This window comes from Mobula birostris, chromosome 22 (genome assembly GCF_030028105.1).
Source record: "Mobula birostris isolate sMobBir1 chromosome 22, sMobBir1.hap1, whole genome shotgun sequence".
Taxonomy (NCBI): domain Eukaryota; kingdom Metazoa; phylum Chordata; class Chondrichthyes; order Myliobatiformes; family Myliobatidae; genus Mobula; species Mobula birostris.
In genome coordinates, this window is record NC_092391.1 from 2,303,261 (window position 1) to 2,317,711 (window position 14,451).

At 43.5% G+C, this 14,451-nt stretch overlaps 1 protein-coding gene across 3 annotated transcripts in view; it reads left to right on the plus strand.

Annotated features, from left to right (window-relative positions):
- The first annotated feature begins 7,155 nt into the window (after positions 1–7,155).
- Positions 7,156–14,451, plus strand: part of rgs3a (regulator of G protein signaling 3a) — a 385,868-nt gene continuing 378,572 nt past the window's right edge. Inside the window, exon 1 of one of the 3 annotated variants that reach the window (XM_072240592.1) lies at positions 7,156–7,513. The gene's annotated coding sequence lies outside the window, so the exon portion shown is untranslated. The remainder of the gene's footprint in view (positions 7,514–14,451) is intronic. The other 2 variants (XM_072240593.1, XM_072240595.1) reach the window with 2 other exon arrangements.

Consider the following 14,451-nt stretch of genomic DNA (forward strand, 5'->3'; position numbering starts at 1 on the left):
GAACAACAAATGAACTTTTTCACCAGGTCTGCATACTTTCGGCATTGAGTTGCTGTCAAATGATTGGCTGATTGGATATTTGCATTAATCAGCAGGTGTACAGGTGTACCTAATAAAGTGGCCATTGAGTGTATATCCCCCATCAAAAGAAAAATCCTAACTATTTACCCTATCAATACCACTCATAATTTATAAACCTGTATAAGATCTGCCCTCGGGCTCCTATATCCCAGTGAGATTAAATGTGCCCTCTGCAGCTTCTCCCTGTAACCATAGCCCTCTGTTTTAGGACACATCCCGGTGAATCTCTTCATCACTATCTCTGATACTACCACATCCTCTCTGTAATGTGGTGACACAGTACTCCAAGTGGAACCTAACAATGCAGCTGCAATATCACACCAACTCTTGGGCAGCTGCCCAGCAAAGGATCTGCCAGAGCCAGTGAGGGAGAGAGGCAGAGTCAGTGCTGGGTAGCGGCCGACCCCTCCTGTCAGTGCTGGGTTGCAGCCGGCCCCTCCTGTCAGTGCTGGGTTGCGACTGGTCCCTCCTGCCAGTGCTGGGTTGCGGCTGGCCCCTCCTGTCAGTGCTGGGTTGCGGCTGGTCCCTCCTGCCAGTGCTGGGTTGCGGCTGGCCCCTCCTGCCAGTGCTGCCCTCATGTGTTCACTCCTGGGAAGACAAGCTGGATTGCATTTGTCTCTGGCTGCACTTCTGTGAGATGAGGAACTGCTGCAGGCTGTTCTTACAGAAACATGGCTCCAGGACAACATCCATGTACAATCAATTCATTAGCCATGAACTCAGGGACTTCAACTATATTATTAATACATTTTTATTGTTTTTATAACTGTTTGTTTATCTGCTATCACAATTATATGTGGTGTGTGCAGCTGTTGGTAATGTGTTTGTCATCTTGGCCATAGAGAACTGCTGAGTATTTTGTGTTTATGCTGTTTTGTTTGGCTCTGTTCTTGTGTCTGATTGCATAACACTTCAACTTGAACTTATATAATGCCAAAGCATGTGTCTCCTTCACTATCCTATCCAACATTTGTGATACCATTTTCACAGAGCTGTGGATTTGTACATCCTGGGGTCTCTATCCACCAATTACCCCCCAGCTTCACACTTCATCCCCTCTCCCTCACCTGGTCTCACCTATCACTTGCCAACTTAAACTCCTTCCCCTCCCTCCCACCTTCTTATTCTGGCACAAATAAGAGAAAATCTGCAGATGCTGGAAATCCAAGCAACACACACAAAATGCTGGAGGAACTCAGCAGGCCAGGCAGCATCTATGGAAAAAAGTACAGTCGACATTGTGGACTGAGCTCCTTCATCAGGACAATCCTGCTGAAGGGTCTTGGCCTGAAACATTGACTACTCTTTTCCATAAGATGTTGCCTGGCCTGCTGAGTTCCTCCAGCATTTTGTGTGTGTTGCTTCTAATCTGGCTTCTTCCTCTTTCCTTTCCAGTCTTGATGAAGGGTCACGGCCCAAAACAACTGCTTGTTTCTTTCCATAGATGCTGCCTGACCTGCTGAGTTCCTCCAGTATTTTGTGTGTGATGCTCTGGATCTCCGGCATCTGCAGAATCTCTTGTGTTTATCCTGAAGTCTTTGCCATTCATTCGATATGCCTAGTGTAGCAGCTAACACAACACTATTGCAACTCAGGGCGTTGAAGGTCGGAGTTCATTTCCAGTGTCCTCTGTATGAAAGTGTGTCTATTCTTTCCGTGTGCGCGTGGATTTACTCTAGGTGCTCTGGTTTCCTCCCACAATCCAAAGATGTACTGGTCATTGTAAATTGTACCAATATTAGGCTAGCATTAAATTGGTGGGTTGCTGGGCAGTGTAACTCAGTGGGCTAGAAGAGTCTGTTCCATGCTGTATCTCCAAATAAACAAAAAAAATTAAATTAAGATGTATTACATAACCCTTGTCTGGATTAAACTGATCGGCTGCTAAGATCCAAAGTATCACGTTAACCTGCTGGTCCAAGAGTCTTCTATTAATGGAAACATCCTCTCCATGTCCACTCTTAATATTTTTGTTAGGTTTCAAATGATATCCCCCTACATTCTTCTAAACTCCAGTGAGTGCAGATCCAGAACTATCAAACACTCCTCATATATTAACTCTTTGATCCCCAGGATCACACTTGTACACTTTCTGTGAACCCTCTCTAATGCTGGCATATCTTTTCCTAGATATGGGGCTATACACAAATTGGCCATTTGTAACCGGAGATGAACTGCATTAGGATGAGACAGATAGGTTTATGAACTCTGCAATATCCAAGATTAAAGGACACAGCAAAGTTAAGTTTGCAGTCAGATCTGCTACAATTAATGAGCAGAGCCACCTAGAGGAGTTATGTTGTCCACTCTGTTTTATGTTCTCAGATTGTGACAGGTTTGCAGAGATAAGCTTACAAATTTCTCTAGACTATTTCTAGGGATTTTCCAGAATACAAAACCAGGACAGCTCCCAGAGTAGCTCCACCGAGATAAATACTCTCCTGAGTTGACTGTGTCAACACACAGGCAGTTTTCTGACACAAGGGCTCTGTCCTTTGGAGCAATGTTTACATGGATGTTCTACCAGAGATTCTTCCAAGCACTATGGTATGGAGACTTTCAGAGACCCTTGTTTCTGCCTCAGGATGAGTGTGGTCTTCACCAGCTCTCAGCTTGGATAGTGTGGAGGGCTGTCAGAGGTTACAGCAGGACATTGATAGGATGCAAAACTGGGCAGATGGAGTTCAACCCAGATAAGTGTGAAGTGGTTCATTTTGGTAGGTCAAATATGATGCCAGAATATAGCATTAATGGTAAGACTCTTGGCAGTGTGGAGGATCAGAGGGACCTCGGGGTCCGAGTCCATAGGACAACAAAGCTGCTGAACAGGTTGACTATGTGGTTAAGAAGGCATACTACAGGAAGGACATGGAAACCATAGAAAGGGTGCAGAGGAGATTTACAAGGATGTTGCCTGGATTGGGGAGCATGCCTTATGAGAATAGGTTGAGTGAACTTGACCTTTTCTCCTTGGAGCGACAGAGGATGACAGGAGACCTGATAGAGGTGTATAAGATGATGAGAGGCAGTGATCGTGTGGATAGTCAGAGGCTTTTTCCCAGGGCTGAAATGGCCAACACGAGAGGGCAGTTTTAAGGTGCTTGGAGGTAGGTACAGAGGAGATGTCAGGGGTAAGTTTTTTACGCAGAGAGTGGTGAGTGCGTGGAATGGGCTGCCGGCGATGTTGGTGGAGACAGATATGATAGGGTTTTTTTAAGAGACTCCCGGATAGGTACATGGAGCTTAGAAAAATAGAGGGCTATGGGTAACCTTAGGTGATTTTTAAGGTAGGGACACGTTCCGAACAGCATTGTGGGCCGAAGGGCCTGAATTGTGCCGTAGGTTTTCTATGTTTCTATGTTAACCCCTGAGCCTGATTGGATCACCTACACAGGAGACAACCACGACCACAGGATCCTGATCCCGTTCAGAAAATTAAAGACAGGTGGCCTTCCTTCTTTTCTGCTTCCCTTTCCCCCTTCTTTCTCTCCTATTCTCCCTCTCTCCCTTTAATCCCTCCATCTCTCTCTCCCTCCCTATAATCCCTCTCTCCCTCTGTCCCTTGCTTTAATCCCCTCGCCCTCCCTCTCACCTTCCCTCCCTCCCTCCTTCCTTCCTTCGCTCTCTTAGTCCATATCCATCCTTTAACCTCTACCATTATTCACCTTTATTTATCATTGTTGTTTTTTGTTGCCTGTCCCACCCTGAGCAACACACCACAGCAAATCCCTAATCCGTGGAAAAGTATCTGGGGAATAAAGCTGATCCTTCCAACTACCAGTTAGGACAGCCTGTAGACTTTGATGGAGACATTGGGATTAGTGTTCTGGTTGGGCAGGGGTATAAAACCAGCTCTGTCTGATTGGGCAGTAGATCATTTGAGTTACATGGATTTCCATTCTCTTGACATCAAGCTTTGTGTAAAGCAGATGTCTCATTTGATATCACCAATTCTGCAGACTTTTGTGGAAGGTAAAAAGGTACAGTATATTAAATTAACATGTCAATTTAATGTTAATACAATATAAAATTAGAACATAGAACATTACAGCACAGTACAGGCCCTTCGGCCCACATTGTTGTGTCAACCCTTCAACCTATTCTCGGATCAATCTAACCCTTCCCTCTGACAGAACCCTCCATTTTCTAACATCCGTGTGCCTATCGAAGAGTTTCGTAATTGCCCCTAATGTATCTGCTTCAACCACCTCCCCTGGTAGGACATTCCACACACCCACCACTCTGTGTAAAAAAACTATGTCTGACATCCACTTTATTTACATTTTCCTCCAATCACCTTAAAGTTATGTCCCCTAACATAATATTTTATTAAGTATAAAATTAATCTATTAAAGTAAACATGTCTTGATTGTCTATGTATGTTAACGTTAATATATGCAAACTTCTACATTTGCTAATCTGGATTCAAAGACTCAAAAAGTTAATTGATACCATAAACTTATTTCAATTTAAGTACCTGCTGCCAAATTGCTTCAAGGGAATTTCAGGCAATGGAGCCTTTGCTACGTGTTAGATGCTGGTTGTCTGTCGTATGTAACGACGACAGGAGACCTGTGTGGGAGAGTTTATAAAGTGGAAAAGCTGTTCCACTGGGACAGTTCCACTCTCTGCCTCAGAAGTCTGGGTCTGGTGGTGTGAGTGGTTGTCACAACCGGGGCCTTCCTTGGTTGCAGTGGATGACCATGACATCTTCTGCGCCTTGTGATGCCCTTCGCTCTCCGCGGAGTGTTACAGATCCTCCTTGTTGGCGTTGGATCTCAGCGCAGCTCTCATCGGCCCAGCCCGCCAGAGCTGACCTCACCAGTTGAAGAGGCCATGTGACCAAGTAACCTGGTAACCTGTACGTCTCTGGAATGTGGAGGGGGACTGGAGCACCCAGAGGAAAGACACACGGTCACGGGGAGAACGTAAAAACTCCTCACAGACTGCGTTGACAAATGAACCCAGGTGGCTGGTGCCGTGAATCCGTGTGCTAACTGCCATGACACTCTGCTGCTCCACACAGTATTGTAGTTTTGCAATGGTAAGTGACATAAGGGGAATTAATAATAAATAAATCCTTGCACAAATCTCAAACACGTGTTAGTAGAACCTAACTGAAACTTCTTAAAACCTGGCACAATCCCTAAAGAGTCGTTAAGTCAGAAACTCCGCTGCTACGTGGTCTGAGATAACTGAAAACAAACAGTCGCAGAGAACTTAGTCTAACCTTGAGGTAACTAATTAAAGGTTAGTAAAGAATTGTTAACAACAGAGTAAAGGTCAAAATTACAGTTAATCTGTATAAGGAATACTTTTGGAGCATGCAGAACTCTGAGCATAGGGGGTATGTGCTATAAAGAGAGATTGGACTTCATACAACAGGAATTCTGCAGATGCTGGAAGTCCAATCAACACACATCAAAGTTGCTGGTGAATGCAGCAGGTCAGGCAGCATCTCTAGGAAGAGGTACAGTTGACGTTTCAGGCCGAGACCCTTCGAAGTCTGATCTCAAAGCTCTGGTGCCTTGTGGCTGTACTCACTCGTGGGGAAGGGAAGCGTCCGAGTCCTGAAACGTGGACTGTACCCCTTCCTAGAGATGCTGCCTGGCCTGCTGCGTTCACCAGCAACTTTGATGTGTGTTGATTGGACTTCATATAGTTTTTCCTTTTTGTACTGAGTGAGGCCTCCATCGGTCTGAGTTGACCGTAGATATTGCGTCCCAGTTGTCTAGATACACAAGCCTGAGCAGTACAATATGGAGAGCAAGCTATTCCCATGTAGCAAGCGCCCCTCTCCATGCATCTGATGAAGCCAAAGGAATGGCAGAGACCGATACAGTTTGATACCAGCAACATCGCAGGAGCTGCCAGTCAGTTTTGAACTCAACGTAGGACTGACTGCCTGAGGCACTCCCGCTCTGGATTTTTCCCGCTGGTTTTCTCCCGGACCCTTCCCCACGAGGCAGCAGAGCTCTGAGATCAGATTTTGGCGCTACTTATTGTAATTTATAGTTGATTATCATTATGTATTGCAATGTACTGCGCCGTATAACAAATTTCATAACATATACCAGTGATATTAAACCTGATTGTGATTATGGTTTTTTTAACCATAAATATTAGCTTTATTTGTCACATGTACATCGACAACAGTTTAATGTGTTGCTTTTGCATCAATAACCAGCACGTTCTGAGGGTGCGCTGGTGGCAGGCTGCGTGTCTGCGTACTGTCAGTGCCAACATTGAATACCCACAGCTTGCCATCCCTAACCTGTACGTAATGTGGGAGGGGAGTGTGGGTGTGTGCGTGCATGCGTGTGTGTGTGTGTGTGTGTGTGTGTGTGTGTGTGTGTGTGTGCGCGCGCGTGTGTGTGTCCATGTGTGTGAGTGTGTGTGTGTGTGTGAGAGTGGAAAAAGGGCTTGTTTTGTCGTTGTTGTTTGTGTTGTTGTGCTGAACGTTGTGGACACGCCGTGTTGTGCTGGAATGTGTGGTGACACTGTGGACTGCCCAGCACACCCTTGGGTTGGTAACACAAACAACACATTTCACTGGGTGTTTCAATGTACTTGTGGGAAATAAATAAATCTGAATTTGAATCCTACTCTTAAACATTGAAAATGAAGTGTCTGTACTGATATGATAACTCTGTGTCTCTCCACAGATGCTGCCTTCCTGAAAAGTATTTTCAAAATATTCTGTTTGCATTTTGGATTTCTAGAATTCAGTGAGCTTGTTTTTGAATTATTATAGTTGGCGAAGTCTGTAACTGTAAACTGATTTCTACTCTGTTGGGTACTTAATTAAAAAATATCAACAAGTCAAGCTGATTTCTTTTGAAGTCAGTTACGGTTTCTTAAGTAATTACATTTTTACCCTTTAAACACCTACATTCATTCTTAATCATTAATTTTGTCTAGCGATTGTAAATTTGTAAAAGGTCACATGATGTCCGTTAAGTTGGTATGGTAACAGTAGAAAATCTTTAAAAGTGTAGAGAGCTAACACACGTTTTCTGGAAGCCTGGTGCATCTGTCACACCCCAGCAATTCCTTTACTGAGATACTCTTGCTGAGTGTGTGTGTGTTTGTTTAAGTGCCTCGTGGTTTAGAAAGTGCCTGAGATTGGTCTGCTGTAAAAGTTGAATGCCAGAAAGGTGAAGCTTGATTTGTGAAAAGCGAGAGGGAGAGCGGATGACTGTTGGTGACTCTTCTTGCACTAAAGATCCATAACTTGTAATCTGAGAAAAAAGATCCATAACTTGTAAACTGAGAAAAAAGATCCATAACTTGTAACTGAGAAAGAAGGTTCAGACTCTGAGACAACCCAACAGCTTCTGGTGCTTCGCAATACAAAGGTACACAAAGACTCAGGAACTGCCTATAAATCTTAGAAACATTTCAGCACAAAAGCTGTGTGCGAGAGAGACACGTGAGTAATCTCTTTGGTTTATTAACTTGTCAATCTATTCATGAATAAAATTCATATGTTAAACAATTGCAGTCGAAAGTAATTTTAATATGGCAATTGAAAACAGCTCTTTGATGCAGTACTCATTTTTGTAATCAATGCTTTGAAATTACTTTAAATTTAACTTAAAACCAAGGAAACGACAGAAAGAATCATCCGAGGCATTTGGATCTTCTGCAGAGAATGCTTGAAGTCTGTTGCAGTCCTGATCACTGCTGATATTGCTGGCGGCACTTTGCAGAAAACGGCTTGAATTTTCTGACCGTTGCTGTTTCCATATTAATGGTTTGCAGCTGTGACCACCCGTTAAAGAAATTTCCTTTGTCTGTTGAAATACTGATAAAATAATCAGTGAAAATGTAATTTGTTACCTTGTTTTGAGAGGTTTGCCTGCTCATTGAAAGCAGTATATTATGAATAAAGTTGTAGATTACCTCTGTTTATTTTACAAGATCTGTTGAAAATAGTCTAGAATTATCAAACCAGAAGTCACGTACACTGGTGAATTAGTTAGTTCAGAATCAGAATCAGAATCAGGTTTATTATCACCAGCATGTGACATGAAATTTGTTAATTTAGCAGCAGCCGTTCAATGCAATACATAATCTAGCAGAGAGAAAAAATAATAAATAAACAAGTAAATCAATTACAGTATACGTATATTGAATAGATTTAAAATGTGCAAAATACAGAAATACTGTATATTAAAAAAAGGAGGTAGTGTTCAAGGGTTCAATGTCCATTTCGGAATCGGATGGCAGAGGGGAAGAAGCTGCTCCTGAATCGCTGACTGTGTTCCTTCAGGCTTCTGTATCTCCTACCTGATGGTAACAGTGAGAAAAGGGCATGCCCTGGGTGCTGGATGTACTTAATAATGGACGCTGCCTTTCTGAGACATTGCTCCCTAAAGATATCCTGGGTACTTTGTAGGCTAGTACCCAAGATGAAGCTAACCAAACTCACAACCCTCTGCAGCTTCTTTCGGTCCTGTGCGGTAGCCCCTCCATACCAGACAGTGATGCAGCCTGTCAGAATGCTCTCCACAGTACAACTATAGAAGTTTTTGAGTGTATTTGTTGACATGCTAAATCTCTTCAAACTCATAATAAAGTGTAGTCACTGTCTTGCCTTCTTTATAACTACATCAATATGTTGGGACCAGGTTAGGTCCTCAGAGATCTTGACACCCAGGAACTTGAAGCTGCTCACTCTCTCCACTTCTGACCCCCCCCTCCCCATGAGGATTGGTACGTGTTCCTTCATTTTACCCTTCCTGAAGTCCACAGTCAGCTCTTTTGTCTTACTGACGTTGAGTGCCAGGTTGTTGCTGTGGCACCATTCCACTATTTGGCATATCTCACTCCTGTACGCCATCTCGTCACCACCACAATGGTTGTATCGTCAGCAAATCTATAGATGGTATTTGAGCTATGCCTAGCCACACAGTCATGGGTGTAAAGGGAGTAGAGCAGTGGGCTAAGCACATACCCCTGAGGTGCACTAGTGTTGATCGTCAGCAAGGAGGAGATGTTATCACCATTCCACACAGACTGTAGTCTTCAGTTACAGTTATATCAATGTATTCTTGGATAACATTACCCCTCTCTGTGCAGATTTTGTCTACTGTGACTGCATTTATAAATTTGTAATAAACTTTATTCTTGACAAAACAGATCTGAAAGTATAAGTGTTTTCATTTAAAACATCCTGATTGTAGTGTATAAGTATTTATGGATACCTTAAGGAAAAGGTAATGTAATGGATTAGATTTTAAGTTTATTGAATCCAAATTATTTAAAACGAGTGAAAAAAGATTTAAGTGGAATACTTAAATATGCATGTGACAATAGAGCTAATCTGTATTTGTTTGTGTACATTGAAACATACAGTGAAATGTGTTGTTTGCGTCAACAGCTAAAGTGGTCCAACAATGTGCTTGGGGGGCAGCCCACAAGTGTGGCTATGCTTACAGTGCCAACATAGCATGCCCACAACTTATTGCCTGTACACCTTTGGACTCTGGGAGGAAGCCAGAGCACCCAGAGGAAAGCCATTTGGTCACGGGGAGAACGTACAAACCCGTACAGACAGTGACAGGAATTGAACTTAGGCTGCTGGCGCTGTAAAGTGTTACAACAGCTACTACACTACCGTGCAGCTCCACAAGTTTGTTGTATTCAATATTTGATAGATTTGTACACATCCTTTTGATGTTTGTTACAAATTAATTGCATTTTGTTCCCTTAATATGGTTTCCTTTGCCTGTGAAGAAACCAAATATGGATTGGGTGAATTCTTTAAGTTAAATTGCATAAGCATCTTTCAGGTTCTTTTTGATTTCATTGACGTTGGTTTTATCTTTGAAAAGAAGGTGAGTGTGATTTGACCGCGGTTGACCATTCAGCTTGTGGGCTTGTAGGCTTTGTATTCACATGACAACGTGTTGGCCTCCCCCTTGGGTTTTAATCACTACAGGCATGTTTCACTTTCTGATCTGACATCTTCAGATTAACTCTTTAGAAACATCAAATTCAACACTATGGTAATATGCCTGAAGGAGAAGGATAGATTTCCATAACTGCTCCTCACTACGGGAAGGATGTGGAAGCCATAGAAAGGGTGCAGAGGAGATTTACAAGGATGTCGTTTGGATTGGGGAGCATGCCTAATGAAAACAGGTTGAGTGAACTCGGCCTTTTCTCCTTGGATGAGAGGTGACCTGATAGAGGTGTATAAGATGTTGAGAGGCATTGATTGTGTGGATAGTCAGAGGCTTTTCCCCAGGGCTGAAATGGTTGCCACAAGAGAGCACAGTTTTAAGGTGCTGGGAAGTAGGTACAGAGGAGATGTCAGGGGGAAGTTTTTTATGCAGAGAGTGGTGAGTGCGTGGAATGGGCTGCTGGCAATGGTGGTGGGGGCGGATACCATAGGGTCTTTTAAAAGACTTTTGGATAGGTACATGGAACTTGGAAAAATAGAGGGCTGTGGGTAAGCCTAGTAATTTCTAAGGTAGGGACATGTTTGGCATAACTTTCTCTGGATGCTTTCAAGAAAGAGTTAGATGGAGCTCTTAAAGATAGCGGAGTCAAGGGATATGGGGATAAGGCAGGAATGGGGTACTGATTGTGGATGATCAGCCATAATCACAGTGAATGGTGGTGCTGGCTCAAAGGGCTGAATGGCCTACTCCCACCTATTGTCTATGGTCTATATAACTGTGGGCCGAAGGGCCTGTATTGTGCTGTAGGTTTTCTATGTTTCTATGTTTCTTTAACTTCAGAACTATTTGCTAAATTGAAAAAGGCTTTAGGTAGTGTTGTGGTGACTTACGACACACATGACTTTTCTCATTCATGCTGCCTTTCGGAATTGACATATTCCTAGAGAACTCAATTGTCTATGTATAATAAAAAGACTTTTTATTAAATTACTCATAGAAATATTTTAACCATTCCTAGTCATCTGCTTGAGACCAGCTGTAAATGTTAATTGTAATTATTAATGGGAAATTATACGTGGGCCAAGGCAGTTAGTACAATCATTTTACAGCACCTGTGATCACCAGTGGGGTTTTGATGCCTGTCGCTATCCGTGAGGAGTTTGTACATTCTCTCTGTGACTGCATGGTTTCTTCTGGGTGCTCCAGTTTCCTCCCGCACTCCAAAGACGTCTGGGCTAGTAAGTTGTGGATATGCTGTGTTGGCCCCAAAAGCGTGGTGACACTTGCGGGAGAAGGAAATCTAATCTTTCACTGCGCAGAGGAGCAGCAGGTATGAAAGGTTGGGAGCAAGTGTCTCAAAGGGTTTGTCAGAGAGCAGTAACAGGAGATTCTGCAGATGCTGGAAATCCAAAGCAAAATGTACAAAACGCTGCAGGAGCTCAGCAGGTCAGGCAGCATCTGCTGAAGTTATTAAGAGTCGATGGCTCGAGTGGATAGGAAAGGTGAAGGGCTGGAGAGGAAGGAATCCGATAGGAGAGAAGAGTGAGTCATTGGAGAAATGGAAGGAGGAAGGGACTCAGGGGATGTAATAGGCAGGTGAGAAGAGGTAAGAGGACAAAGTGGGGAATAGAAGAAGAGGGGAGGGGGAGGGAATTTTATTTTACTGGAAGGAAAAATCAATATTCATGCCATCAGGTTGGAGGCTACACAGACAGAATATAAAGTGTTGCTCTCCACTCTGAAGGTGGCTTCATTGTGGCACAAGAAAGAAGAGGCAGTGGACCAACATGCCAGAACGAGAATGGGAATTAAAATATTTAGCTACTGGGAAATTGCGCTTTTGACAGATGGAGCAGAGGTGCTCGACAAAGCGGTCTCACCAATGTAGAGGAGACTGCATCGGGAGCACTGGACACAATAGGCAGCCCCAGCAGATTTACAAGTGAAGTGTTGCCTCTCCTGGAAGGACTGTTTGGGGCCCTGAAAAGAGGCAGATTCACAAGTGAAGTGTTGCCTCTCCTGGAAGGATTGTTTGGGGCCCTGAAAAGAGGCAGATTTACAAGTGAAGTGTTGCCTCTCCTGGAAGGACTGTTTGGGGCCCTGAAAAGAGGCAGATTTACAAGTGAAGTGTTGCCTCTCCTGGAAGGACTCTTTGGGGCCCTGAAAAGAGGCAGATTCACAAGTAAAGTGTTGCCTCTCCTGGAAGGACTGTTTGGGGCCCTGAAAAGAGGCGAGGGAGGAGGTGAGTGGACATTTAGGCCACTTGCAGGGATAAGTGCCTGCAGTGAGATTAGTGGTAGGGAGAAACGGACAGGGGAATCACGGAGGGAGTGATCCCTGTGGGGGGCGGGGAGGGTTGAGGTAAAAATACATTTGGTGGTAGGGTCTCTTTGGAGATGGCAGAGTTGTGGAGGATAATGCTTTGGATGAGGTGAGTGCAGGTGATCAGGAAATGGAGGAGATGCAAGTGAGGGCAGCATCAATAGTGGAGGAAGGGAAAGCACTCTTTGAAGAGGAAAGACATCTTAGATGTCCTGGAATGCAAAGCCGTATCCTGGAAACAGACGCAGCGGAGATGAAGAAACTGAGGAAAAGGAACAGCATTTTTACAGGAGACAGGGTGGCAAGAGGTAACTGTGGGAATCGGTAGGGTTATGAAACATGGCGGTTGACAATTTGTCTTCAGAGATGGAGACAGGGAGATCGAGAAGGGGAGAGAGGTGTCAGAAATAGACCAAACAGTGTGGAAGTTAAAGGCAAAGTTGATGAAATAGACAAGCTCAGCATAGGTGCAGGAAGCAATACCAATGAGGTCTTGGATGCAAGCTCAATTTGAACACTTAGGGCAAGTCTGGGTAGGTACATGGATGGGAGTGGTTTGGAGAGCTATGGTCCGGGTGCAGGTTGAAGGGAGTAGGCAGAGAACCAAGTCAGCATGGACTAGGTGGGCTGAAGGGCCTGTTTCTGTGCTGTAGTCTGTTGCTCTCTGACTATCTGCCATTAGTTTCAGGTGATTGGATGAAAGTATAGGGGATGTCAGAGATAGGTTTGTCTTATGTAGAGAGCGGTGGGTGTGTGGAATGCACTGCCGGGGTGGTGATAGAGGCAAATACATCTAGGGCATTTGAAACTCTTAGATAGGCACGTGGATGATGAAAAAATGGAGGGTTATATGGGAGGGAAGGGTTAGTAGGTTAAAAGGTATTGTGCTGTGTTCCAGATCATTGATACAAAGATCATTGAGAAGGTCCCAGCAGTCTCCTCACGTACCTCTCTCAATGACTTGCCATGATCTGTAAACCTTTTTCCGCTCAAATGTGCATGTGGGTTGAGGTCTGAAGGGTCCACACTGTTCTCTGTTCTAAATCATAACCGTGTGGCACAGCAACAAGATGATAAGAGAAAGTGATCAAGGACGCAGCCAGAAATGGCTAATATGGGAATACAAGGGGATGGAAGAAAGTAGAGGAGGGAGGATGTGAGAGGCAGGTTTTTATTTAATACTCAGAGAGTGATGAGTGTGTGGAACACACTGCAGGAGCGGTGGTAGAGGCAGATATATTAGGGATATTTAAGAAATACTTAGATGCGCATATGGATGATGGAAAACTGGAGAGATGTGGGAGGGAATGGTAGATTGATCTTGGAGTAGGCTAAAAGATTGGCACAACATCATGGGCTGACGAGCCTGTACTGTGTTGGAGTGTTCTGTGTTCAAATGCCCATCTAATCTAATCCCTTCTGCCTACATAGCATCCATATTCGTCCATTTCCTGAACAGATGAGGGATTGAATTCCTCAGCTTCCGGATCTGCATTTGGTTACTGATTCTAGTTAAGGCTCAAATTACACATTGGTTTAAAGACGTATTTTCCAAGCAGACTAGGAAGGCATGGATATTGAGAGCTACATTCACTTTATGACAGGACATGACCAGAAATATTTTCTGTGCTTTATCTGCACAAAAAGCCAATAATTTTGCAATAGATCACAATTTGATTCTAAAGATCTAAATTAGTATGAAATGATCTTTATTCTTCATAGATGAAGGATCAAAGATTAACTTTACTTACCATATACATTTCCATGGATTAGAGATTTGCTGCGTGTGTTGGTCAGGGTGGGACATGCAACAAAAAACTACAACATTCGACAATTGTAAAGATCAAAGAATTGTATAAAAGTTAGAGGCTAAAGTACAGATATGGAGTAAAATGTGCATAAATACATAAATATCAGCATGTATTTACAATGTAAACAAAATTATAAACAGTGGTTTAAAATGTTTGCAGTGCAGTGCAGTGACTGAGTTAATAGATAGACGGGATGGGGGATTGCTAACTAGAATGGCTAAATGCCAGGGTGGAAGAGACATTTGAGATAGCATGAAGATGCTTGCTTAAATAGACTAGGGATCCCTAACCTTTTTTTAATGCCATTAACCAAGCTGGGAACCCCT